This window comes from Calidris pugnax, unplaced genomic scaffold (assembly GCF_001431845.1).
Source record: "Calidris pugnax isolate Ruff unplaced genomic scaffold, ASM143184v1 scaffold38, whole genome shotgun sequence".
Taxonomy (NCBI): domain Eukaryota; kingdom Metazoa; phylum Chordata; class Aves; order Charadriiformes; family Scolopacidae; genus Calidris; species Calidris pugnax.
This window is the reverse complement of record NW_015090995.1, coordinates 7,544,605-7,569,666: the sequence shown is the minus strand read 5'-3', so window position 1 is coordinate 7,569,666 and position 25,062 is coordinate 7,544,605. Positions and strand designations below refer to the sequence as shown.

The 25,062-nt window shown below is 48.8% G+C and overlaps 1 protein-coding gene across 1 annotated transcript in view; it reads right to left on the bottom strand.

Moving 5' to 3' along the window:
* The window catches only part of HMGB3 (high mobility group box 3), a 6,401-nt gene extending 6,236 nt beyond the window's left edge, over nucleotides 1–165 (bottom strand). The window contains exon 1 of the mRNA XM_014955257.1: nucleotides 38–165. The gene's annotated coding sequence lies outside the window, so the exon portion shown is untranslated. The remainder of the gene's footprint in view (nucleotides 1–37) is intronic.
* Between the last annotated feature and the right edge of the window lie 24,897 nt (nucleotides 166–25,062).

The following is a 25,062-nucleotide window of genomic DNA, read 5'->3' as shown; positions in this document are numbered from 1 at the left end:
GCCGCCCCCCGAAAAGTTGCGGCGGGGCTGCACGTACCTGTATTGTTCGCGGGAGTGTGGAGGGGAGCGGGAGCGCAGGGCACGGCGCGGGGCTCGGCGCGGCGCGGCTCAGCCTCGCGTTGGCTGCCTACGAGAGCGGCCTGATTGGCTGCGGGGCTCCGCCGTTTAAAACAACCTCCTCGCCCTCTCATTGGCCTCCCGCCTCATGAATATTAAGAGCGGCCGCCCGGCGGTTGGCCGGCGCGGGTGAGGTCATTCATTCAAAACGAGCGCCCGCCGGGGGAAAGGGGAGCGCGGCGGCGCGCGCCAACTTTCCCCCCTCTCCGCGCTTCTTCCCCCCCCTCCTCCTCCGCCCCGCTGCGCGCCCCGCGGAGCCCCGACCGCCGACCGCGAAACCGTCCTCGCCACGTGGTTGCCGGTGCCCGTGGGGAGCGGGTTGCGCCCCCCATTCACCGCGGAACGGACCGGGGGGCGTGCGGGGCGCAGGACAGACACACACACACACACACACACACCCTGCGCGGTCCCGCGGGGTCCGGGCTCCGCACGCTGGGTGCCCCGTTGAAGATGAGCTCTGCTGCGAGAGCAAGGGGGACGCGGGGCTTCGGGGAGACGCAGAGCCACGGGAAGGGCCAAGGGGACAGCGAGGGCAGCATCCCCGGAGAGAGGGTGGGACCCCCCGGCCCTACAATAGCCATTTGTTGCTAATTTCTGCCCTAGAGCCGTCAGGGCCCCATTCCCATTTCAATGGCACTGTTTGCAGAGCCGGTTACTACTGTGCATAATAGGGAGGGAACCGAGCCCAAAATAAACTCCCGCTGACAGTCCCAACACACGACGGATGGAAAAGGAACTACAGAGCGAGAATCCGAGTGTTTGCCGGGGTGGGAAGCGGAGAGTTTTTTACCCACTCGTTTGTCAAATAAAACACCAAAACAATTAACTTGAGTTACTATTTCTAACCTACTTCCTCAATTTGTTTGGCAATTAACTTTCTAGGATTTGGTTGTTGTTATAGAGGCTGGTCGTATGCAAGGAAGTCTGTAAACATGCCCTGCTGACTGACACCAACCCAGCGTGGCTCTGGGACAAGGGGACAAGGGCTCCTTTGGCTCCCTTGGAAGAGCTGTTTCCTATAGGGCGGCTGCCAAATGGTTAAACTGGTATTAGTGGCTGACCACAATTGTTGGTTGGCTCGGGGAAAAAAAAAAAAAAAAAGCTGTTATTTTAAGGCTGAAGCGGTAAGACTCAGAAACCACCGTATACTGTTATGGGCTGGGCGTAACTGCCACCCTTCTTCTACGATAGCCAGAAGAAACAGTTGCCCTCTTTAAGGAATAGATAGTGAAAAGAAGCCTCCACCCTGGGCTGAGGCGCTGACAGGCAGCGGGGTTTACCCGATATTGCCCTGTGGAAGAGCTTATGGCTATAACAACATATGGTCACAGGTTGCCTTTGCCGGAAGAGATCAAAACAAAACGGCTGATGAGACATAGAGCAGTGCCAACCTCCTGCCGACAGATCCACTGGGAAGTACGTGGGATTTCACCCAGGATTTACGCCAAAGTCCTGCCTGGATTTCTCCCTAGGGGCACACCTTCTCAGCTGGTCTAGCGACTGCCCAAATCCAGTTGTCATCCATCCGTGGAACCGCTGAGGCTTATACAGACCTTACACCCGCGTCCTTGAGCTTTCCAAGGCATATATGGTAAAACCAGTCTTACTAGCCTCTCGCCCTATTTCTGCCTTCTAAAACCAAAAGGATAAAACAAGGGGTTCATTCACAAACATTAATGAGCCTACCTGAGGGACTGTATTCTGTAGCATCATCATAAAATAAGACAAGCAATACTACTGCAGGAAAATCTCTTTGTAGCTGATAAACATCCCTCTCACCTATTTTTAGGGATACTTTAAAGTGTTTCAAACTAGTTGAATAATTAAGGCTTTTTTTTTTTTTCTTGGCTCTGGAGTTGCACAATTTTTTGATCTGAAGCACTTTCTTCCTTGAACCACATTCTCATCCGACAGAACACACCAAGCCAGGAGCATCACAAAGGTGAGGGGTGGCAGCCCCGATGGTCAGCCTTCCTTAGGAGCTGGCTTTGGACAGGCACCTGGTATCAAACACACAGTCCTGCTTGTCATCTCCAGAGCATCCCTCCCATTTCTCATAGGCCAGGGGAAACATTCCCTAAGACGCTTGTTCTAAGAAGGCCAGGAAAGTTTTGACAGCTGGTCAAGGGGCAAAGGAGATATTTTGGTAGCTGAAAGACAGCTGGGTTGAAGGTTTTGTCCTAGCACTCGCAGCGTGGTTTTGAAAGCAGCAGAGGGCTGAGAAGCAAATGGGTGAACATAACCCCCATAGGGAAAGCTTCTACTTACCTCCAGAACTGTCGCTGCTGAGAGAAATTATCCCTCAGTGCCCTCTGCTCTGCACATTGCACCTGGCCCCCACATCTGAGCACTTTCCTGCGGTGCACCAAGAAACCAGTCTAGAAAGTTGGCGGAGCAAATCTAATCTTCTGCTGCAACCTCTTCCAGGCCATGCAGTCCCACTCCCCAGCTCCAGACTCCACCTGACCCCTCTGGGAGCCAAGGCACAAAAAATAAACATAGCCCAAAATTCAACCTCCTTTTTTGCTGGGTTAGTTTTCTGCTGGATTAGTGGACTGAGCCAGCGTACCAAGGAGTCAGGCGAGTACCAGAGCTGAGGCAAAGGAGGGTGCAGAAGGGTACAGCCAGGAGCAGGGGGTTTGGCAAATTTTAGGGGTTGGTTGGTTTGTTTTAATATTACAGATCACCGTGTATTTATTCTATAGGAAGCACGAGAAGAAAACCCAAACTAAAAGAAATTTCAGGGTGCCTTGCTCTTGGCAGAGAAGGCAGCAAGGTTTGCAATGACACTAGGAGAGCTCAATGCATAGTTTTATACCTTCCCTTCAGAAAGCTCTGGCCTGATCCTCACCATGATCGCTACAGGCGGGATTTATTGTGCAAACACATGCTACACTTTGAAGCAACTGTCAGCCATACCCTGAATCCCACAGCAGGGACCCAGGCCAGGAAATATCTTGAGTATAAGGACCGAGGCATAAAATTTGGTCCAAGGTCTCATAGCAAGCAGACAACTTCCAGTAGCTTCTTGGTAAGAAGATTGACCACAAAGTCCCGTCCCAGCTGGAGCGGCCCAAACACCAAAGGCTTCTGGCCCAAATGCATTATATTGGTGCTGCCCGGGAAACAGCAGAGATACAAACAGCTGAGGTTGCACCATTACCTGCCAAGGTGGAATGACATCTCCTCTTCAGCTAGGGGTGATAGAACAGGGAGGCTGCTGTGAGAAAATCTGGAGTCACCAAGGAGTCCTCCAACAAATCAATAGATTACATAAATACACTTTAAATTCAGGAAAGTCATCCACAGTTACAAGTTCTGCTCCCTAGAACTGGAAGTCTACTGTAAGTTCACCTATTCTTCAGCCAACAGGCAGATCTCATCGGAACACTAGTGACAGCTTGGTGGGCTCGGCCTTCTCACAGCTCTGTCCTGCTCCAGTTGTGCCAGATGGCTAGCAAAATAAGGCCCACCATGTATTTAAGATGTTCAGAAATCAGAAGTGCTGAAAAGGACCAGAGCAATACAAAACACCACACGATGGGTGTAGTAAGGAAACTGCATCCTCACCACCACTGATGGAGCTCTACAGCTCAGCCAGCCATTCTCACAATGTATCTTGACCATCTTGTTCCCGTTGGTGAGACCATGAATGCCTCAGAGGGATCCTGGAGGACAACACGTGTTTGTAAAAGATTAGTCCTCAGGACCTTTAACAAGCTTCCCAGTCTGAATCCAGATGTTCTTGATGTAGGAAGTTGGCCTGACATTGACTTGTACTGGAGCTCTTGCTAGTTTCACTAGGCCTTTGCTCAGCCCTTGGGATGATTTCAGCCAAACGGTGGGTTTGAATTGATGTCATGTCCTTACTGGGTTTGTCCAGTACTGGTCAGAGCACACTGTGCTTCTTGTGTTGGCTGTCTTGATCATGGGCAGCATCACCTACTAATAACTAGGAAGAGGCTGGTACTGATTCACATGTTGAAATTTCAAAGTATCTCAGAGAATTAGAAACACACCAGGCACAGAAAAATGACTAGGCACCTCGATGCAATGATGTCCTCAAAGTGAGCTACTGTGTCTGAAAAGCTTCCCAAACATACACCATCATTTCCAGGAGGAATAAATCAGTTACCTGGTTCCCTTTTAGAGGGGGAGGAGGGGGACAGCTGAAATACACAGTGCATTGCCAAAGCAGTTTCATTCATGAGGAGCTTCTCGGGCTCAAATTTGGCAGCATCACTGGGAATAGCCATAGTTTTTCTGGTCTACAGTGTACACTCGTGGAGATATGATATTTCGCCCCATCAGCCTTTATTTTCCAGTGCTGATACCCGAGTTTCCACCTTTCTAGCCTCCAGCTGATGCAGGTATTAGAAAGCCAAGAAAGTCTGTGGAGGGCAAATAACTGCCGTCAGGTATTGGATACCAACACAGCATCACTCCTTTTGCCCTGTACCCAGCTTTGGAATACATTGAGCCTACAATGGTGTGGTTAAATTAGAAGCACCCATGTTGTTGTGCTCCTGACAGCTGCACTGGGGGGTCTATTCGAGGCAAGGAGTACAGGAGGCATCAAGAAATATCACTGGAAAGCCTGGGGCCACCTACCCCCTGCCCTCCTGTGCCAAGAAGTAATTTTCTGAGGCCTTTTGGGCCACAGAGCACCAGGGCTCACAGGGAAAAATAGAATTCTCCCAAGAAGAGACACGCTTGCTGTTCACAGTGTGAGTATGTTCAGGAAAACATTTCTGATAAATATTCAGTTCTACCAGGTGTGCAACTCGGTTCCCATCAAACATTTTTTCAAGTAACCAGGACACCCGATGTCAGCACGCTCAAGATGTGGCCCTGGTAGAAAGAGGAGGGGAAGGGCTCTGCCACGAGGGGCTAGCTACAAGGCAGGCATCTGCAGAAGGGTCCTTTCCACCAGCCCCATTCCCAGCCCTTCCCTTGAGGCTGGGACTGCACCAGGCTCCGACGGTTGGCAGGCAGCTGGACCATCAAACATTTTTTCAAGTAACCAGGACACCCGATGTCAGCACGCTCAAGATGTGGCCCTGGTAGAAAGAGGAGGGGAAGGGCTCTGCCACGAGGGGCTAGCTACAAGGCAGGCATCTGCAGAAGGGTCCTTTCCACCAGCCCCATTCCCAGCCCTTGCCTTGAGGCTGGGACCGCACCAGGCTCCGACCAGGCTCCGGCTCCAGCACCCCAGCTCCATGAAACTGGTCCTAGGGCAGACACGGCAATCCCAGCACATCATCCCATGTTCCTCACGGCGGTGAGTCCAACCATCCTGCCCTTGGCAAAGCCAGCGATGCCATTGTGGTGGGTAAGCTGCAGTTTAAGCGGTATAATTACAACTGCATTTGGCGCTTCCACTTCTGCCTGGATCGCATCTCTTCCCAACCCTTACCCACTGGCAAAATTCTCCAGTGAAGACTTGACCCGAATGAAAAGGCTGATATAAATACATCCGTGAGGTTCTGCCAGCAATTAGGAATAAGGACTGGGGGGAAATCCCTCCTAGGAATCTAACAAAGCCAGGAAACCTTTTTAAGCAGAACCAGCCTATCGGAGTGACAGAGTTGACATTTAAGATTGGATGGACAATAGCGACATGAAAAGTGTTAAATGACCTGTTCGTCTCAACAGCATATTCATTAGGCTAGTTAGGGGGCTGTTTCAAAAGCCTTCAGTTTGGACCTAGCTTCTCCCATCACTGACCTTCTGTGTTAACATGCAATAGAGACGAAGAGGCTCAATTAACCCTTCTCTAACTGGTATAGTCAAAAGCTGTTGGCAGAATTTTGATTTACAAGTTCAAGAGCTATGGGGTTTTTTTAGTTTAAGTTTTTTCAATCAAGAGTTTGACTTCAGTGAAGATGAAGAGGACTCCGTGTGAAACCCTTCCAGTCTTACAACATGTGGGATTTCCATGCATGGATTTTCTGATGCCCACGGCCTGAGGCTGAATTCCAAGTCCTGTAACTACAGTAAAATATTTGTAATTGCTCACTGGGATGTCGGCCAGTGAGAATACTTCCTCTTTAACCTATGAAACAAAAAGAGTTATCTTAAATGCATGCTGAAAGTAGAAAATAAAATTAGCAATGGTGTTTAAGGAGCTTGCCAACATGAAAGTTCAGAGAGACAGAGGTTAATCTGATCCCAATTCAACTATGGGAAACCTAATGTTCCAGCAATTAAAATATTATCCCAGATGAACAGGTGACCCCCCCCAAATGCCCTCACGGGGTGGCACAGCCTGTTATCCCCTGTAGCCATATCCCATTAAGCTGACACCTCTGCAGGAGTAGGATACGCTCCCAGTTGCACACACAAAATTAATTATTGTCAAATGCACTTCATGGGGACTGAGGTGAGAAATACAAGTTAAAATAATTGACAGTCACATTAGGCAGCAGTTCAAAACCTCCTTGCAGTATAACCACAAGCAAGATAAACAGAAACTCATGGCTACCTTCACAGGTGGGCTCCCCCCGCTTCTTGTCACGTTGTCCCCACCCCTCTTGGCTTTTTTCTTCCTTTCTCTCCCTTCTCCCCCTCCTGTTTTTGCTTCCCTTCACACCTCGGCCTGGCTCTTCCCCAGCACACACGGCCAAGCTGCCCAGGGGGTGGCAGGCGGGCAGTTTGCCCCTGCACACCTGCTCCAAGAGCTTTGCCACCCCAGTACAGCACCTCCTACGCCACCAGACTCCTGGAAATCGCCTGCCCCCCGCATACTGCCTCCTTACATTCCCAGCTCGTCTCTGCTCCCGCATCTAACACATCCTTCCTGCCACCACACACCTTCTTCAGGCGTCTCCTTCCATGCTCAGCTACCTCGGGACCATCTGCTTCCACATATCTTCTCTTTACAGAGGCACTAGCCCAAACCTTGTAACCCCCAAGCACCCTGGCATATGAGCAACGAGCAAAATTTGACTTCAGAAGGGCTTTTCTGCTTCTGTTTTGCATGCAAAGAGCCACACTAAATAAAGCCCCCTGAAAAAAAAAACCAAACAAACCCCACAATATTTATCTACCTACCTCACCAAACCAAATACTAACAGTAGGAAGATAGGACAACTGGAAACAATCTCTGCAAGTTTCCTGAAGCCCTTAGAAGAGATGGAATCTAGATGTAATTTTAAAGGAGAAGATTGTAAGTGTTTTCCTTGCACTTTAATTGGCAAGTAATCAAGACCACATTCAATGCAACACAAGTTCTTGCAATCACGCTGTGACAGCAGACCAAGAAACTCTATTAGGAATCCAATGCAATTACAACCCAACAGCAGTCCAGCAAAGGACGAGATATAAAGGGAGGCATGACCCCACATTAGAAAGAAGCTGGTGATGCTAGGGCTAAGGTGTAGTTCAGACACCACCGAAGTGACACTAACGGAAGCAATCAAAAGGGCTGGTGCTGGGACAAGAAAGCTGCCACCGGATACTTATTTCACAGTCCTGAAATGTTGCCATCATCAGAGTCGCTTTCAGATCATCAAATAACTGTTTCCAAAAGCATGAATACTTGCCTGTGCTCAGCAATACCTGAACACAAGTGTGTACCCTTCTCTCTTTGGCCATCCTGCCACTGTCCACACACCAAAGCAGGACTCGGGCAGCACACGGCATGCAGACAAGATGATACATTAAAACCACTCACGTTCAAATGAATTAAACAGGAACACGTTCCTCAAGAAGCATAATCTTGGTGCTACGCTCTCTCACAACACCTTTTTTTTTTTTCCCCCGAATGAAGCTTTGGGTCTGGCCAACTTGGTTTGTAACTTTTAAAGACAGGCTGCCCATCTCCAGAGGGGGGGTGTGACACACCGAATCCTTGGCTAGAGAGGAGGAGGAAGGAGTTATCTCAGCAGGAGCTGAGGGCTGAGCAGCTCGGTCCCTGCCCTGCCTGGTCGTGCTGCCGGGGCCATCAGCTGCTGGAGCGTGTTGTGGGGACCAGCTGCTCCTGCTGGCATCTGAAGTAGGTTGAAGGTCTGGGTGTACGAAAACAAGGAGAGCACTGGGCGATTCCAGCTGGGTGGGGAAACACGCTGCTAGCACAGCAGGGCTTTATCAGGGTTAAAAATCTAATTATCAGGGAAAAAAAAAAAGCAAAACATAAACAATACAGGTCCTACAAAGGTGGAGACTAAAGCAGGTTTTCTTGATCTGTGACCTGTACTACGCTGCTGGGACATAAGATCTCCAAAACTGGCTGTAAAGCTGGGAAATTAATACATTGCCTTTATGCATGTAAAGTCCCAAAAGGAAGGGAAAAAATGCAAATTGAAGTTAGAAGTATTTACAGTTTAGGAGAACATTTAATTGGCTGTAAAAAAAACCCCATCAGGGTGATACTGCATAAGATGATTCTCCGATTGTCTCCAAAGGGTTAGGTGGACCCTCAGTTAAAAAGGGGACGAGAAACACTGGCTCAGGAAAGCCCTCAAAGTCCCTCAACCTTCCCCAACTCTCCCCCGTGACCTGTCTGTCCCCTATACGTTTTTTTCCTCTCACAAATCTGTTCAGAAAATATCATTTCCTTTTTGGTGTGGGTTTGGTGCTATCACTTCACCATAGCAACAGACAGCAAACAACAGCTCGAACAACTGGAAGTTGTTGGCTGGCTCAGGTAGGCTCTCCTGCAGCAGCCGGCGTGAGCCACTCGCTGCTTTTGGAAAAAAACCATCAGTTGCATAATTCCAGATATAATTCCACTAAAAGAGAATATACACACAATTAACTAAACACCGCCAATTAAGCTATAAAGAAGGCAGGAATATTTTCAGTCACTGCACTTTGTATGCAGCTACACTGTAATCGAGGTGAGGCAGCAGCTCCCGTAGGCACACCGAGCTACTTTTAAACTACCTACCTCAAGTCCTGGGGACAGACATGGACCACAAACCCCACCGGGGCAGCTGGGTCCATCCCAGGCAGTTCCCCCACCTACATCTCTGTGCTGGCACGGGCCAAACCGCCAGCGGTGCCCGAGCCACCGGAGCCCATGGGGGAGATTTAATGAAGGACCAAAAGTCCAGGTGACTCCCAAGCAACGCCCGGCAGTGAGGATGGATCTGAGCTAAGCCACCAGAGCACGAGCTGAGGCAGATGAGGCTCAATGCTGCTGCTAAACCATGGAGGTGTTACGCTCTGCAGGGAGATAGAGAAGTCAAGAGGATGATGAAGCAATGGAGGAGAGGAAGGGGAGTGTTACAACGCACGGTTGGGACAAACATCTTTACATTACTGAAAAGCAAAGGAGAATCAGAGATTGTGACAAGGTGTGCAACTCAGGTTGCTACCACCAGGTTCTTACATTTACCCTTGATTACATGGAAGGAACAACTTTCTTTGGGTGAAAATTTAGAAGTGAAGGGTGTAGATTTCTGCCAAGTGCTCCTGAATTCCTCTCCTTGCTTTACATTTGTTGAACATCTGCTTTTTTAACATATTTAATCCCTGCTTTGCACAGGCGAGTAGGAACATTACAGTGAGTGAATAGCAAATATATGTACAGTGAAATTGTTTTTAAAATTGTATCATTTATGTGTGCGCATATTCTTTATAGAGGCACACATACGTATACATACATACATTAAGAATTGCTGTACAGTTAAAGCAAGGTCAACTTCCCCCCAAAAATTTGCAACTACTTTAGTTTTCTTATAGGTTTGTTAACTCATTTCAGGTTTAAAAGACATTGCCTATTGAGATCGGGGTGTGTATTGTGTACCTATCATCAAAGACTCCACTCAAGTCAATTAACATTTTTTTAAATTACAACTTCTCATATCAAGACAAAGGTGTTTGATAAAATTCTCCCCAAATGTCTCAGCTTTGTGCTTTTCCCCAACTAAGAGTAGATGCCTTTCAAAGAAAAAACAGCTTCAATCACAAAAGAAAAACAAACATACTGAAAAGATTAAAACAAAATAAAAATCAAAAACCTGCCAAACTTCCTTCCATGTATCATCAGAGACAGCACATTTTCAGGATATCAGCAACAGCCCAGTGTATCTGGCATTTAAAAATATCCAAATAGTTTAGACTCAGCACAGGCCCTGCTGTTCTTTAATTTATAAACTAGTGTCCAAATCCTGACCTCCAGTTACCAAACCCCACTGAATTCACTGGAATTTCGTAGATGAAATTCAGAACAGAATTCAACTTTGTGTTGTTTAAGTATAATTGGTCCATAGTATATTAGTTGGTGGGAGGGAGACTTTTTTTTTTTTTCCCCACCACTGAATAGACTCATGAGATAAAAATTTAGTAACTAAAAATGTCTTCCAGCATCCACTTGTCCTGGGGGGAAAAAAAAAGTAAGTGTAATTATATGGAAATATCAAAGTTATTTGGTCTTACTGTGAACATGGTGACTATGGTCTCTGGGTCGTCTTGTGCTCTTTCTGTCTTTCCATCAGCTCATTTGTTTTCCATCTGGCTGCTTGTATGTATACAATTGTCTCTGGTTATCATATGCTGAACATGATTGTTATGCACTCAGATTTATTCTCAGCATGAAAATTATTTGAAAACGGGTGGAATGAGGGGGAGAAACACAGCCATCATTTGAGGAACTCACACAGTAGAGTGCTCAAGAGTTTCCTTTCAGATTTGCCTTCCCTGCCAAGAAAAGGCATTGTTACAGTGACAGCCAAGAGGCGTGTGTTACAACAGGAAAATCATATGGGATGCAAAATTAAAATCTCAATCACAGGTGAAGAATCAAGGCAGCAGAGGAGTGTATCTGCAGCATTGCTCTTTTCTCCCTGCCTTCCAGAAAAGGTTGCCAAAGCCTTGTCCTTTTGGAGGTGATGCTCTAAGATGGCCAATGCCTGAAGCAGGGTCACTGAGCACCCTCCCAGCACCCTGTCCTTTCTCAGCACGGTGTAGCCTTGGACTCTGTTTAGAACAGGAGAGCAAGAGACTGTCCAGTCACGGGGCAGCTTCACCGCACCGAGACCTGCCTGTTCTCCACCAGCCTGGGCCCCTGGTCCTATCAGGTCTGCAACTCTAGACCAGCTATTGCCCATCTGACCAATTGCTCATCACCGCTTGGAGGAGCTTGGACTGCATCTGCAGCAGGGACAGCAAGTGGGAGAGGTCACCCCTTCCACCAGAACAGCAGCCAATGGTCCCTTCCAGCCCTGACCTCACAGAAGACCTCCTCTACCAGCACAACCAGACCTATGACAGGTCCTCACAGCTCCCATCAAAGGAATCACATCTGACGACAACTGAAGACAAACTGGTCAAGCCCACACAGATCCACATGGAAATCAGGTGGGATTTCTCCCCGCACAAACCACTGTATTCCTGAATGGCCGATTATGCTCCTCAGCTTCCTCTGCTCCCAGCGACTCAGCATTTCTCCCCTGTTGTAGTAATTCTGGCCGACAACGCTCACTACTACTTACCCTCTTTGGATAATGACACCCTCACAGCACCTCTCGCAGCCTAATGTTTTACAATGAAATCTGAGAAGGTCTGAATAATCCTAATAGCAGTTCGGCAGCGGCACTCGCACAATTATTATATAAAAGGTAAGTGTGCCCCTACCAGCTCTCCATTTAAATTTATAGTGATTGGTTCCATACAGTAACATGGTAAATGAAAAAAATCCCCCAGCCTTCGCTTTAAGAGGTTTATAGTAAATAAAAAAAAATGCCGAGGGCTGTGTGTTGGCCCCCATTCTGTCAGCTCTCTGCGCAGGAAGGGGAGTCAGGCTCCCTCTCCTAGGCAGGCATAAAATGCCGGGTGATATACGGCTCTGCTACGCCAGGAGCGCGCCTGCAGTGAAAGCCAGAGGAGCTCAGGCTGCTGGTCCTAAGGAAACCTTCTCCACGGGCCCGGGATGGAAGGGCCGAGGCAGAAATCATCCACCCTCTCCTAAAGCCTGCTTTCCCGGTGACACTCCAGCATCTTCTCAGGGTTTGGCCATGCACGAGGCAGCGTGGAGTTGAATCCCTGATTAATTGGGCACAGAGTGCCCTTACCCTATTGAACAAAGGCTGGCAACTGTCAGACGCGGTAAGTAGCACCTGAATTATTTTTTCCACAAGGAGCACAGACCTTGAGAAGGCTTTTAAACTATCTCCAGAGACTAAAGGCCGCTCTGTTGTTCCGAATTTAGACTGCAGGGAAGACAGGTCTTCACTCATGAGATTTTAATCTCAGTAGCTGCATGAGTAACTTCAGAAAATACACCTTAGGTCTGATCCTGACTCTTACCAAGATCTTGTGCGAGTTAACGAGAAGAAAGGTGTGATTCTGCTACACAAAGCCAAGTGCATGGGGGATGCTCAGCCCTATCCTGCTGCGAAGTTCATCGCTCCTGGGGGAAAACACCAAGGTGCCTGCTCCTCCCAGCTAAAGCCACACTGGCAGCCTGCAGGTCCCCTTCTGCCCCTCACCACGAGACACCACGCTGCAGCCTGAGGGGGAAAGAACAGCCAGCACAAGTCACACTGTCTCCAGTTCATTGCATTTATAGAAGTACTGATCAGTGAGAGCTGCCCACAGCTGCTCTCCCCAGGCCAGCTCTGAGAAGGGTCCTGCAGCTGAGTCAATCAGCACAGGCACCAGAGGGGTCCACATCACCTTTACATTCCCTCCATCAACCTACATCACCTTTATGCTTCCCAGACCTTCCTCCCTTGCCATGAGCCTGCCATTCCTGCTCCTGGTGAGGAAGGGAAGGCAGATGCTTCCGCTTTTCACACCTTCATCAAGCTGTATCTCCAACAGCACTCAAGACCCTTGCACTGCCATGGTGTCTTGACCAAGGGTACTTCCCAACTGGTTCCACCACCCAGACTGTCTGCCACTGCTGGATGTCTCAGAAACTGCCCCTAAATGGAGCCTGGCCAGCAGGACCCACTTGCCAGAGCTCCCGGCCCACATGGGAGCTCGGGAGCTCGTCAGAAGATGCTGGGATCAGCCAAGGGAAACTTGCTTATTGTCATCACGGAAGATGATTCTCTTTCCCAAGACATTCTGTGCTGTTGCAGTGTGGAACATGGGCCAACAAGGACTGGCTCAGCAACAAGGAGCTGGAGGTGAGTTGAGGAGTCCATAAGTACAGGCTGGGAGAGAAAACCAGTGTGCCTGAGCCCAGGAAGGTCAGTTTTTCCACTAGTGTAGCAACCACAGTAGGTCCCAACCCCCTTGTTTTTGTCTGAAGCTGTGGCAGGTCAGGGGAGATGCCGGCCTCTTCTTCCTCCTTTCACCACATCTCTGAGACAGTGCAACCTCCCTAGCCCTGGCGCAGCCTTTCCCCTTCCACACTTGTTTAGGGGATAATGCCTGCCCCCTGATTTGCTGGGATTTCACAGCAAGAAATGAATGCCAGTATTTCTGTGAAGGGGGAGAGAGTCACCAGCCACACAACTTCTAGTGATGGATCCCAGCTCCCAGTGGAGCCAGCCGTGGCTGGCATCTACCCGACAACCACTTCATTAATGCATTTCAAGACTCACCCCATACTTGGAGAAATTTTCCCCTCCCTACAAGAGGGCACAAAGCAGAACCATCCAGTTTGCACCTCTGAAGGCATACTGGGGGGTGAGTGGTGAATCCAAGCACAGGAAGGGGGCTGCAAAAACCGCACTCGTAAATCCCTCAGTGGAAGAAGTTCTCGTTCCCCCCCCTCCCCCTGCTGACAGGATCTCTGGCGTCAGGGGCTTTACACTCCAGTGGCACGCTCCCAGTGTGCCTTGCACATCTGCTGAACTAAGGTAAAACCGGACACTGCAGAGCTGTGATTTATATCACCAGGGAAAGGCGCTGCTGGAGAGGTCCCTCCCTGCTGCAAGAGGAACAGGCACTCGCTCCTTCTCCTTCTCCCCTCACGCATCCTGCCCTTGCCATCCCCGCACGGTTGGAGAGGGGAAGCCCCTTATGAGATGGTCACCGCTCCTCCTGCTTTTGCAGCACCCACAAATCCCAAGGTGTGTGGCTGCTGTGCTGCCCTGCAAAGGCACCGGGCAGGAGAAAGGCCCAGGCATCCCTGCCACAGTCCCTGCCGCACGGTGACCCTGAACCTCAGTGCTTTGGAGCAGCATGGGCAGCTCTACCTTTCCCAGGTGCCACCTGGGCTCTTGAAGAGCTCCAGCAGAGGTGGCCAGCTAGCTTGGCTGCAAGAAGAGTTAACCGGGTGGAAGAAGGCAGAGGAATAAAAGGTCTTCCTTTCTCCGTTTGTCAGGCGACAGGTCACGCGTGCTTGCAGACAGATCCCAAAGCCAGTCTCTACTCTCATATTTCCCCTCTTCCTTTCCCTGACGCTTTCCTGACACATCTTCTTGTGCACTTTGCTCAGCTTTCGAAGTAACACTCCTCCCTGCTTGTTCTCCTTCCCACTCCTTGTCACTGGAGTCCTGCTGCTGTCATCACACTCCCATCAGACTTCTCCTTTCAACTGTGCGTTTCCACGCTGTCTCTCCCAACTGTCACATACGCTTCTGGTTCAAACATCTGTTCCTCCCCCTCCCAGGGAAGTTACTCCAAAGCATGCTGCTTTCTGTCTGAATGGCAGGGAGGATGGATTCGGTTGTACACATGGCACTACACAACCGTCCGTGCTGCTGAGCCACAGGCCCCCCTTCTGCCATTTGGTCACATTGATTCCCAGGGCTGCAGGCTCAGTCCCTTCTTATTTTGCCAGGATGAAGAGCAAGAAGCCTGTTTCTTGCATCCCATGGCTCGGATGCTCAGGGCTAACAGCCTCTGTTCTGCAGGGAAGCAAAGGAGAGGGATACTTGCTACCACCACAGAAGGAAGGTCTGCACGATCATTTTCTGCAATGGGGTAAACTGATGCTCCTGCATGAATCACTCAACTCAGTCAGGGAGGCCACGCGTTTCACAGTGCCAGCAAGGGACTGCCCCTTTCACAGAATCATAGAGGTTGGAAGGGACCTTCAGAGATCACCTAGTCCAACTCCCCTGCCAAAGCACGGTCACCTAGAGCAGGTTGGACAGGAACGCATCCAGGCAAGTTTTGAATATCTTCTTTGAATATTTATTGAATATCTATTTTGAAGGAGACTCCACAACACCTCTGGGCAACCCTTGAAGTTTCTCCTCATGTTGAGATGGAATTTCCTGTGTTCCAGCTTGTGCCCATTGCCCCTTGTCCTTTTGCTGGGCATCACTGAGAAGAGTCTGGCCCCATTCTCTTGACACCTGCCCTTTAGACATTTATAAGCACTGATGAGGTCTCCTCTCAGTCTTCTCTTCTCCAGGCTAAACAGACCCAGGTCTCTCAGCCTTGCCTTTACAGAAGTAACATGACTTCAGTGCCTAATAGTGTTGCCCAATGGTCTCAAAGGGTTTGCACCGTTGCATGGCAAGACTCAGGCCAGTGCTGAATACATATGGCTGCTCCATACCCCTGGAAAGCCTCTGAACAAATGGTGCAGCTGGTCACAAACCACTCAACGCAGGTGAAGTGGTGGGTTCCTCTAATAGTGGGGAGTCCCTCCTTTCCTAGGAATAATTTGTCCTTCATGGGCTGCAGGCACATCCCCAAACCAGGTGTCAGGACTTAGAGGAGAAGGTTCAGAGGGTTTTTGTTGCTGGTGGTAAGTTCTGCCTGTAGCTGCAACCCCAGTGAAGAAACTGAAATATAGTTTCTATTCTATTCCCTTTTCAGCTGCTTATAAGTTTCTCAAACAGATTCCTATTCAGGGTGAAATGTTCAGTGCTTGGTCTCAGCTCAGAGATGATTTCTTTTATTTCCCCCTGCAGGAACTGTGAGCAAAATACTAAATGCAGTAGATTTGGAGTTTGGGGAGCGCGAGCAATCAGATATTTCCCCCTTGTTCCCTCTGATACCATATGTTCCAATTGGAAATTTTACACTTGCATACTGGTAACTCGTAAATGGTGGAGATGATAGACTTCAAATGTTCTCATTGAGAGGTAGAAAACAAACCCAAATTTAACAAAATAATTGGTTCAATACTGTTAAGATGAGTTTAAAGAATTCTGATGATGCTTCTCCCTTCCCTGGTGTCCCAGGAGGGACAAGTACACACGTTTTATTTTAATCTATGTGCTATAATTTTAAGGATAGCTGACACAAGGTGGTCTTTGTTAAGATGTATCTATTTGCTTTGAAATCCAAAGAAGTTCAGTGCTTACAGGCTGCCAGAAATCACAGACCTATTATTCAAGGAACTTTTGAGCTCCTCTGTCAAAACCATCAGAAGTCTGTAATCCGAACGGCTCTTATTCAATGCATTTTTGTGCTCATTTGCAAACTCTGTGGTGGGATTGCTTGGAGCTCTATTCCTCTCAACTCCAAACTCACTTAAAGCTAAAGGCAGAGAGCCCCAGTGTTCTTGTAACGGCATGTTTGGAAACCCAGCCTTCCAGAAGCAATGGCACCCTAGTCATCCTCACCCACAATGTTGGCTAGGTCACCAATCATGTCACACAACTGAGGTTTTTTTTTACTTCCAAGTCAGCCCTGCAAACCCCATACAAGCTTTGCATAACCCATTCATACTCTACATGTTGGTATAAATACATAAGACACAGTCAATTAACTTTAACCACAGGTACTTCCTGATCACAAGTGCTCAATCATTATCAAATTCATGTATGCACATAGATGGTTATATACATTATCTTTTCCAGGGGTGGGTTTACTAAGGGGATGTAGGGAGGCAATATCCCTCTGTCCCTTCTCCCATTGCCACTGCATGGCACAGATGTCTGTTTGTATATGTCTGGGGAGTTCCTGAACATCTGCCCAGCCCATCTCCACCCGTGGTCCTGTTTACGGACAAGAGAGTCACTCCTGACAGCTCACATGTGTTTAACCTGGGTAGCAGATCACTACCAACACAGACTAGCACAACATGGCATAATAAAACAGCATACAAAATCAGCCTGTTTGGGGAAGAAAGTCTCATGACCCTAAACTCACCAAAGGCAAGGGCTGGCAGACCATCGAGGAAGCAGATGATGGCTCTCTTCCAATCCTGCTGACCAAACTGACCCAACAGCCACCTGGAACACAGCAAGAGATGAAACCTCTTTGGCAAGCAGCTCCCAGCCTGTTCTCTGCCTCCACGGCATCTGGTACCAGCTAGATTCACATCTCGAGCTCCTGAGCACTTTGATCTCTCAGATAGTTATGTACCTTAATGATTCATGATTGTTACCCAAGTCCCACCTGCAAGCAAGGAAGCCTCCACGCCAGCCTGCTGACACTACGGGATAGCTGTGGGTCTGCTTCCCCAGCCTCCTGGGAGCTACTTCCTTACACCAGTCTCCCAGCATGGTGATTCCATTAAGTGCTATGGAATTAATCTTGATTTATGCCAGTGGGAGGGAGAGAATAATCAAGTCCTGTGTCCTCACCTTCTGAGCTACTGGTACCGCTCTAATCTTCTTCATACTTTCAAGTGCTTCATTCCAGTCAGGTTGGTAGAATTACTTTGCTTCTGCATCCTTAAGCTCTGGTCATTCTTTGCTGTAATTCCTTGCAGCAGCTTCTGGAAAGGTGTTTTTCTCCCTCCACTCCCCACAATAAATGAGTTTGTCACTTGAAATATACTGCCAATGTGTTACATGTCCCACAGTGTTTGTGGTTATATCAGAAGTGTTTGTTTATAGCACCATAATTCAGCAATATCTTGATTACAGGAGAGATGGTGTTGTAACTCACTCTGGCTAGAGAGAATATTATTTTTCTTTTCCTTTAATATAAAATGTTGATTTTCAGTCAATACACTGAAAGAAAAAAGTGCAGTTGTTGCCCTAGTAACCAGCTGCCTTGTAAACCCTAAGATGTTAGGAGCACAAGGTGTTAATTGTTCCAAGTGCTGCTTGTGGTCAGGGATAAAAGCTAGAATGGGAGAGATCATGAGAAACATCTGGGAAGATAAAGTCAGCTGGTCTCTGCTTGGGGAAAGCCTAGACAGCAGCAAGCAGAGAGGCAAGGTGAGGAGAAGTAACACTGCCACCAGAGGAGCGGGATGGACTGAGTTGTGGCCGTGTGTGAAAGCAGCCCTGAGCAAAGCCTCCGAGAGCACAACACGCTCCTGGGAGCCTGACAGGTTTTCACCAGGCACTCTCAGAGTTCAGCAGCTCCACCACCAGATGTAGCAGCTTTTCCTGCTACTGCTTGTTCCCTCCTCCTGACCAGACCCATCTCCCTTTCCCCTTCTGCTCCCTTCTCCTGGGGTTTCCATGCTCCAGGAGGCTCCTTCCCACCTGCTCTTCAGCATGAATTAAGGAGGCCTGACCTGCCAAAGGTGCCACCACCTCTCTGCACCACATTTCCTCCACCTGAGCAGGCCAGGAGAAACCACCCTCCCTGTCACATACCTACCTGTGTTGCGACACAACTTCATTGCCCTGCTCAGCAGCTCTTAACTTCCCAAGCACAGCTTGCAGCATCCCCCTGGCTGCTCCGGCTGTGTGCTCATCCCAGCACGCTGTCTGCTGAGAAGTGGGACCAGTTGATTGCCCAGAGGGCACGACTGAACTCCACCAAGCATCTGTGTTTCTGCCCCAGCCTCTTACGAGACAGAGCCCCCCAACTCCAGCAGGCTGCACGCCGGGACTGGGAGAGCAGCACCAGAAGGGCTCCTTCTGCGAGAGGCCTCTAAGGGAGAAAGACTGCATGAGGGCTCCTCTCCCATCTCTCTCCTTTCTTTAAGATGAGAGCAAGCTGGCGAGACAGCAGCCTCATGCTCTGCAGCATCTGCCACCTCTCCCTTCCCTCCTCTCCCTCCCAGCCCCGGCAAACTGGAGAGCAAACGTGAATACTGCTAGGTCTGGAGAAAAGTTTTCTGCTTTACCCCTTTTTAGCCATTTACCTGCTCTGGCTGCTCACTGAACCTGCCAGTGTCTGCACTCCCTTAGGAAATAAAGGCAAGGAGCACAGAAAAAGCAGCATCTTTATAAGCTAAGCCCCTCCCAGGGGTAGGGTTATGCTAATCAGGGGGCCTCTGTCCCAGCATGGGACAGGATTACATCCACACCACAGCAGCATATGGAGAGGAGGGCACGTGTGGCCGGAGGGTTTCATGCCATGTGTTAGCCACAGGCACTCAAGGACAGAGGAGCAAGGCCAAGCTCCTGCTTCCACCTGAAGAGGAAAAGGGTGGGACACCAGGATTTGTGCCCCTCTTGAGGCCCTGTTTGTGGTTATATATTCCTGATGCTTCACTATCTGTTGGGAAGAGGTTTTTTTCCCTTGTTTTTATTTACTAACTTGTGGTGTTTATACTGGGTAATAAAACCATGTGTTGCACTGAGCCACACCACAAAGCCCTGTGTGCAATCTGATGATGGTTTGTCACACTAGTGATGAGTACTACACATCCATAATATAAAGTTAGAGGTTCATTTTCTTTCTCTTGCTCCCCCTGGTACAGTTGCCCGTGATGTGATAATGCAGCTATCTCCGTCTCAGCACAGCCTGACGTAGACCTCTGCCACTGACCAGGGCTGGGATTTCTGCCATGCATCCTTTACACTAAGAAAACACAGTTTCAGCAAATAAAGCTGAGAAACCATGAATTTTTCCAAGCAGAGACTGCCTGGGCAGCACTTCACGTAGCAGAGCTGCATTTAAACTGGGGTCTGTGGGTTAGACTGAAAAATAAAGATGAATGAGTTTGGTTGGGTAATTAGATAATAAAACTGAAGGCTCTGGAGTTTAGCCCAGGAATACAATCCAGTACATGTGGCTGGCCAGCCTGCTCCCCCTCCTACTGCTAGCGCTGTCTGAACCTAGCAGGGAGATCTGCCCTTCACATGGACTCCAAAGAGAGAAATGTGTTTGGGTAACACATGTACCAGCACAGGATGGGTGGCACAGGGTCAGTCCTGCCCTCCCTCAGTCTCCCAGCAGCCGGTTTGGTTCCCCACGTGTGAGGCAGGGCTACAGAGAGGTGCCTCAGGACTCGAGGTGGCCCTGCCTGATGCTTCAGTCATACCCATCACTCCACACAGGTGAACAAACCCCAGCCCAGGGAGGGTTTGCAAGAGGCTCTGGATTTGGTAGGAGCACAGGAAAGGTGTTGAGGGGCTGGCATCCTGGCTGAGAGCTTGAGGGCTTCCCACTGGGCACTGTGCAAGTCATCTCCCAGGGAGACCTCTGCTCAGGACCCACCAGGGTAAAGCTAGCTCAGGCTCAGAGATATGTTTGGCCAGAGCCAGAGCTAACTCTCACACGTACCTCGCTGTGCCAGTAAATACTAATGTGGCCGTGTAGAGGCTGGTGTCTAAGGGTGGAAAGGGCAGCACAGCCCATCCGAAAGGAAAACTGAGGTTGGTTTTGCTTTCTGGAGCAACTGCTTTCCTACATTCAGCTTTCAAATTGCTGCAGAACTGAAAAGCAAAGCAGAAGCAAGTTCTCTTTGACTCGGGAAATCCTTCAAAAATATAGCAAACCCATTTTGAAAAGCAGACTTTGTCAGCTGCCCTATTTTTAGGATTGACTCCTACAGGTCTTTCCTTCAATGATAGCAGTTTTGCCTGAGCAATGACTAGGGACTGCAGGATTTAGGCTTTTAATAAAGCAATTGTGTAATTAAAAATAAATGGGTCTCTAGTGTCACTATTTAAAAAAAAAAGAAAACTTAGATCAAATAAGGAATTTCTTTCTTTTTGGTTTAGTCTGCTTGGATCATGCAGAGCTTTAATGACGCAGTCGCAAATGTTGTATTTAAAAGGCCTCTTAGTTGCTGAGAGGAGCCCCAGGAGAGGGCTATTAACTGGCCAAATTAGGCTATTTATTTTTGTGAGTTTTGCAAGTTTGAAAAAGAGAGGCACATTTTCACTTAGGAGAGTGATATTTCAAATAGGTCACAGGAAACTCTGGCAGGCGGGGAGCAAAGCAGAGCGTCAGTAGGAAAACATTAACCAGAGACGTTTTGCAAGTGCAGGTCAACATTTGGGTTCCTAATGGCTTCTGAAGTCCATTCAAAAATGTTTCAGTGGATGTAAAATAGGGGCAAGGCACGGCAGCTGTGCAGGAGCCCTGGCCTAATCCTGAAAGCCCCTCAAACGGCAGAGCTGTGCCTGCAGGTGCTGCTGCCAGAGAAGCTGGTGCTGTCAGCACGGCCAACGAGCTCAGCAGCAAGTGTTTGGAGGAGATGGACTCTGCTTGTGGGTTAGGAGATAGCTGGTGCTTGCATAGATGGACGGTCAGTCCCGAAACATCACTGCACCTTTCCCTCCTCCAGCTTTGATTTTGATTCTTCAGACAGAAGAGTCATCTTCCTCTCACATAATTGCAGCCCAGACCAAATCAGGAGCGACTTCACTAAAGCCCGCAGAGCAACCTGCATGCACACCTTAAGAACCAGGCCCAATACTTTTTACACATATGAGACTGGTTGGAAAAAGTCCCTCCACGCCAGCTCAACGGGATGGCATGTGCTCACCAACAGCACATCATTTCCTCCTTCCCATATTTGCAAACACAATCAATTAACTTAAAGTCCGCTGAGGAATGATTCATGTGGAGCTGCTTTGAAGGACTGGCCCATCTCCTGTTGACTTCAACAGCTCAGGATGAAGCTACTCAGGAGCTGATGAAGTCCCTGGGGCAACATTGGGCTGTCGCTGGGTCCTGTCCCTGCTCCAGGTCCCTTGAGCTGCCGCCACAAAAGCAACAAGAGCCCCACTGCATCTACACGTGATCGAAAGGCTCTGCAGGATAAAGAACAAGAGGAGGAAATACATGATATAATAAGATAATAAAAAGTTCCTAGAAAGTAATGTCTAAAGGGTTCCTCTTGATGGATTGGAAACCTGCCAGTCATAAAACAAAACCAAAGGTAAAGAAAAATTAACCACAAACCTATTAGAGCAAGCTTTCTCTTCCTCAACCTTTTTTTCCTGTATAAACCTGTTAAGTGAGGACTCAGAGGACCTGTATGTCTGTATGTTTGTCACATCAGTGCTTTGGTCAGTGAATAATAAATCCATGTTCTCCTCCTCCAGCTGGGGAACCCTGAGGAGCTGCAGGCACCTTGTGCCCAGAGGTTCCACAGGGCTGCAGGTTTTTCTGGCACAGACAAACCAGTGTTTTATTGGATCAGAATGAGGGAGCTGGCACTGGAGAGAAGGGACCTGAAAGGGAAATACGGAACACACAGCTTCACCGAAGATCTCGTCAGTCAATACACAAAATGTCAAATGGACCTGACCCCCAGCTTTATTCTCCCATAATTGCCATACTCTGTCCTGCTAACATAAAACAACCCATCCCACCCTGCACAAAACCCAACCAAAACCCAACCAAAACCAGGAGGGATTTCTGGCATAGTGAGGCCATGGGCTGGACTGTGAACACTCTCCAGCCCTGCCAGAGGAGAAACTCCTCCTCCAAGCTGTGTCACCGGTAGCATGTGACAGGGCAGGCGTTAAAGCACACACTGTTTTGCAGGGATGAGGAGGGAATTTATAGGGACAGGGAATGGACAAACACATTGCTTGTCCATTTGGCATGAAGGGAGCTATAAATATTGTGATAATTGTCTCCAGGAACACAGGACAACCTCTGCCCTGACTCGCAACCACACACTGTCCCTTTGGACTTTACTGAAGCTATTCAGGCTGCAAGCCACCAGCTCAGCTGGCTCAGTGGGCTGCTATTCCCATTAAAAATACCATAGTGAAACCAGCCCCTTCCAAGGAGATACAGAGGCTGGTTCTCTCTCCCAGACAAACCCACTGAAGCTCCAGTTTCATCGCCCAGTTGGACAGTGCTGTTCTCCAGCTGGACCCTGTGTCTACCCCAGTGTGGTAATACCTCCAGACCTACTCTGTGTATTAGCTTAGCCCAGCAATATTTATTTAGCAGATAAAACTTTGATGCTGCTCCTGTAAAAATAGTTTGCAATATATTAACAAGGCCGTAATATTACTCAAAAGCATTTCTCATGTGCCCTCAGATGTCTGGTGTGAAAGAAGCAGCAGATGCCAAAGGTCACAAAGCACATTGAGTCCTTACGAGAAGTTAACCATTAGATAAAGAAAAAGGATGGGGATGATCTGGGGGTACCATAAACCACTCTTTCCTCCAGGACCTTGCAGCTCACAGTGTGCGGTGTATAATAAGTGCAAGGTTACCACTTAAAACAACTAAATACGGGTCCAAGTCCATCAAGACACAAAGACATGACTCTTCCTTTGCCCATGGATGGCACAAAGCAAACCACACCATGGTGCGGTCCTGGGACAAACAAGTGTTTCTCGATGGATGTGCCTGCACACACGCCCCACCACCCGCCCGGCCGAGACGGGGATTTTGGGAAGACCTGCGGGGATTTAGGTCACTCTTGCTTTCCCTAAATCGCCAGCTCCCCTCCAAGGGAGCAGGACACCTCATCCCACCACTCCCCTCCCAGGCACAGCCAGGGGCCAGGCACAAAATGGCACATCCCTGCTCTGTCACCGTGCCGGGGGCGAGAGGGGAGACCCCGCTGGTGGCCGGGCTGCCTTCCCCAGTGAAGGGCAGAGACATTCCTCATGGCAGTGGGGGGCTGGCAATGCCCACTGCAGAAACCTCTCCTTGGCCTGTTTTCTTTTTGTCTCTGTTTCCCCATTCAGGAAAAAGCTTCTGTCACAACAGCTGCTGATTCATTTTCTGACTTGGTGCCGAGCGTGCCAGACATAACATTCGTTTGCTGCCAAACTGGTAAAAACAATGACTTACCAGCTCATTTTTCTTCAGTTGATTACGTTGGGGGGAGAGAGGGGAGGAGAGAAAGGAGCTTTAATTAAAATTAGATAAGGAGGAGAATAAATCCACTGAGATGCAGAGAGCAACGTTCTGCAAGGCAGGAAAGGGGAGAGCACTGGAGGCAGCGCGGGAATGCCCACCACCAAACAAAGAAAAACAAAGGGGTCCATACTCAATGGTGAAGGACTCTGTGGTCGCTTGCTGCCCTTCACCAACTTCTTCTTCTCTCTACACTTTCCACCTTTCAGGTGTCATCAGCTTCCCAGACCAGGAACTCTCCGATCCAACAAGATGCCTTCCAGACTGAGAGGAGAGAAGCTGCCTGAAGACAGCTCTGATGAGGGCAGAGGAGCATCCTGGTCTTTGATCCTTCCCATCTCTCTTTCCTGACTTCTTCCTGGGATGAAGGAGTCCCACCATCAACATTTGTTTGCTTCTTAAAACATTGACTAATGATTTGCCCAGCAGACAGAATCCACATCCAACTCACATTTTGGAGGTGCTGAGGACAGCAGTGACTGGACTGAGATTTTGTCTTGTCTGTTAGACATTAGAGACAAAAGAGCCAAGTCTGGACCTGATGAGTGAAGTCTGACCTGTTAGACACTCCAATATTTTTCTCAGTATTTGACAGGGTGCTTTGGACACATGGGAATTAAGCTGATCCATATTCCCTGACCTCAGTCATATGCCATGGGTCATATTTGGAAATAGCTCACCAGGTCACTAACTCTCATGGCAAACACCCAAGTGAAGCTTAGATGCCAAGAAAACAATGGCACACATAGCCTGACCACAGTACTCTCCTACTGATGTTTAGCAACAGATCCATTTCCTAACAGACTGACCCATCTGCAGCCAACACAGAGGGAACAGCACCCTGTCCCAGTTCTGCTGGCCAGAATTGATGGAGAACCCTATTAACTCATTCATTTAAGTTCTCTGATCTTTCTATTAGGAGTTAGTGTAGAACACACCACAGTGAAGTACTGACCCCCCCACCTGTAGGCATTGGCTCCACTGTCTTCAAATAACGGCCAAACTAAGCCGCTGGCTTCCTCCAAGTGATTCATTCCCATGGGGCTTGTTTCAGTTCTTATTTGGAAAGGAATGGGAGTCAATCAGTGCAAGGAAATGCAGAAGAGTCATGGTAACCAGCACCAGGGTGAGGACTAGCTATGGAAGAACCACCTAAAGTCATCATCCCAA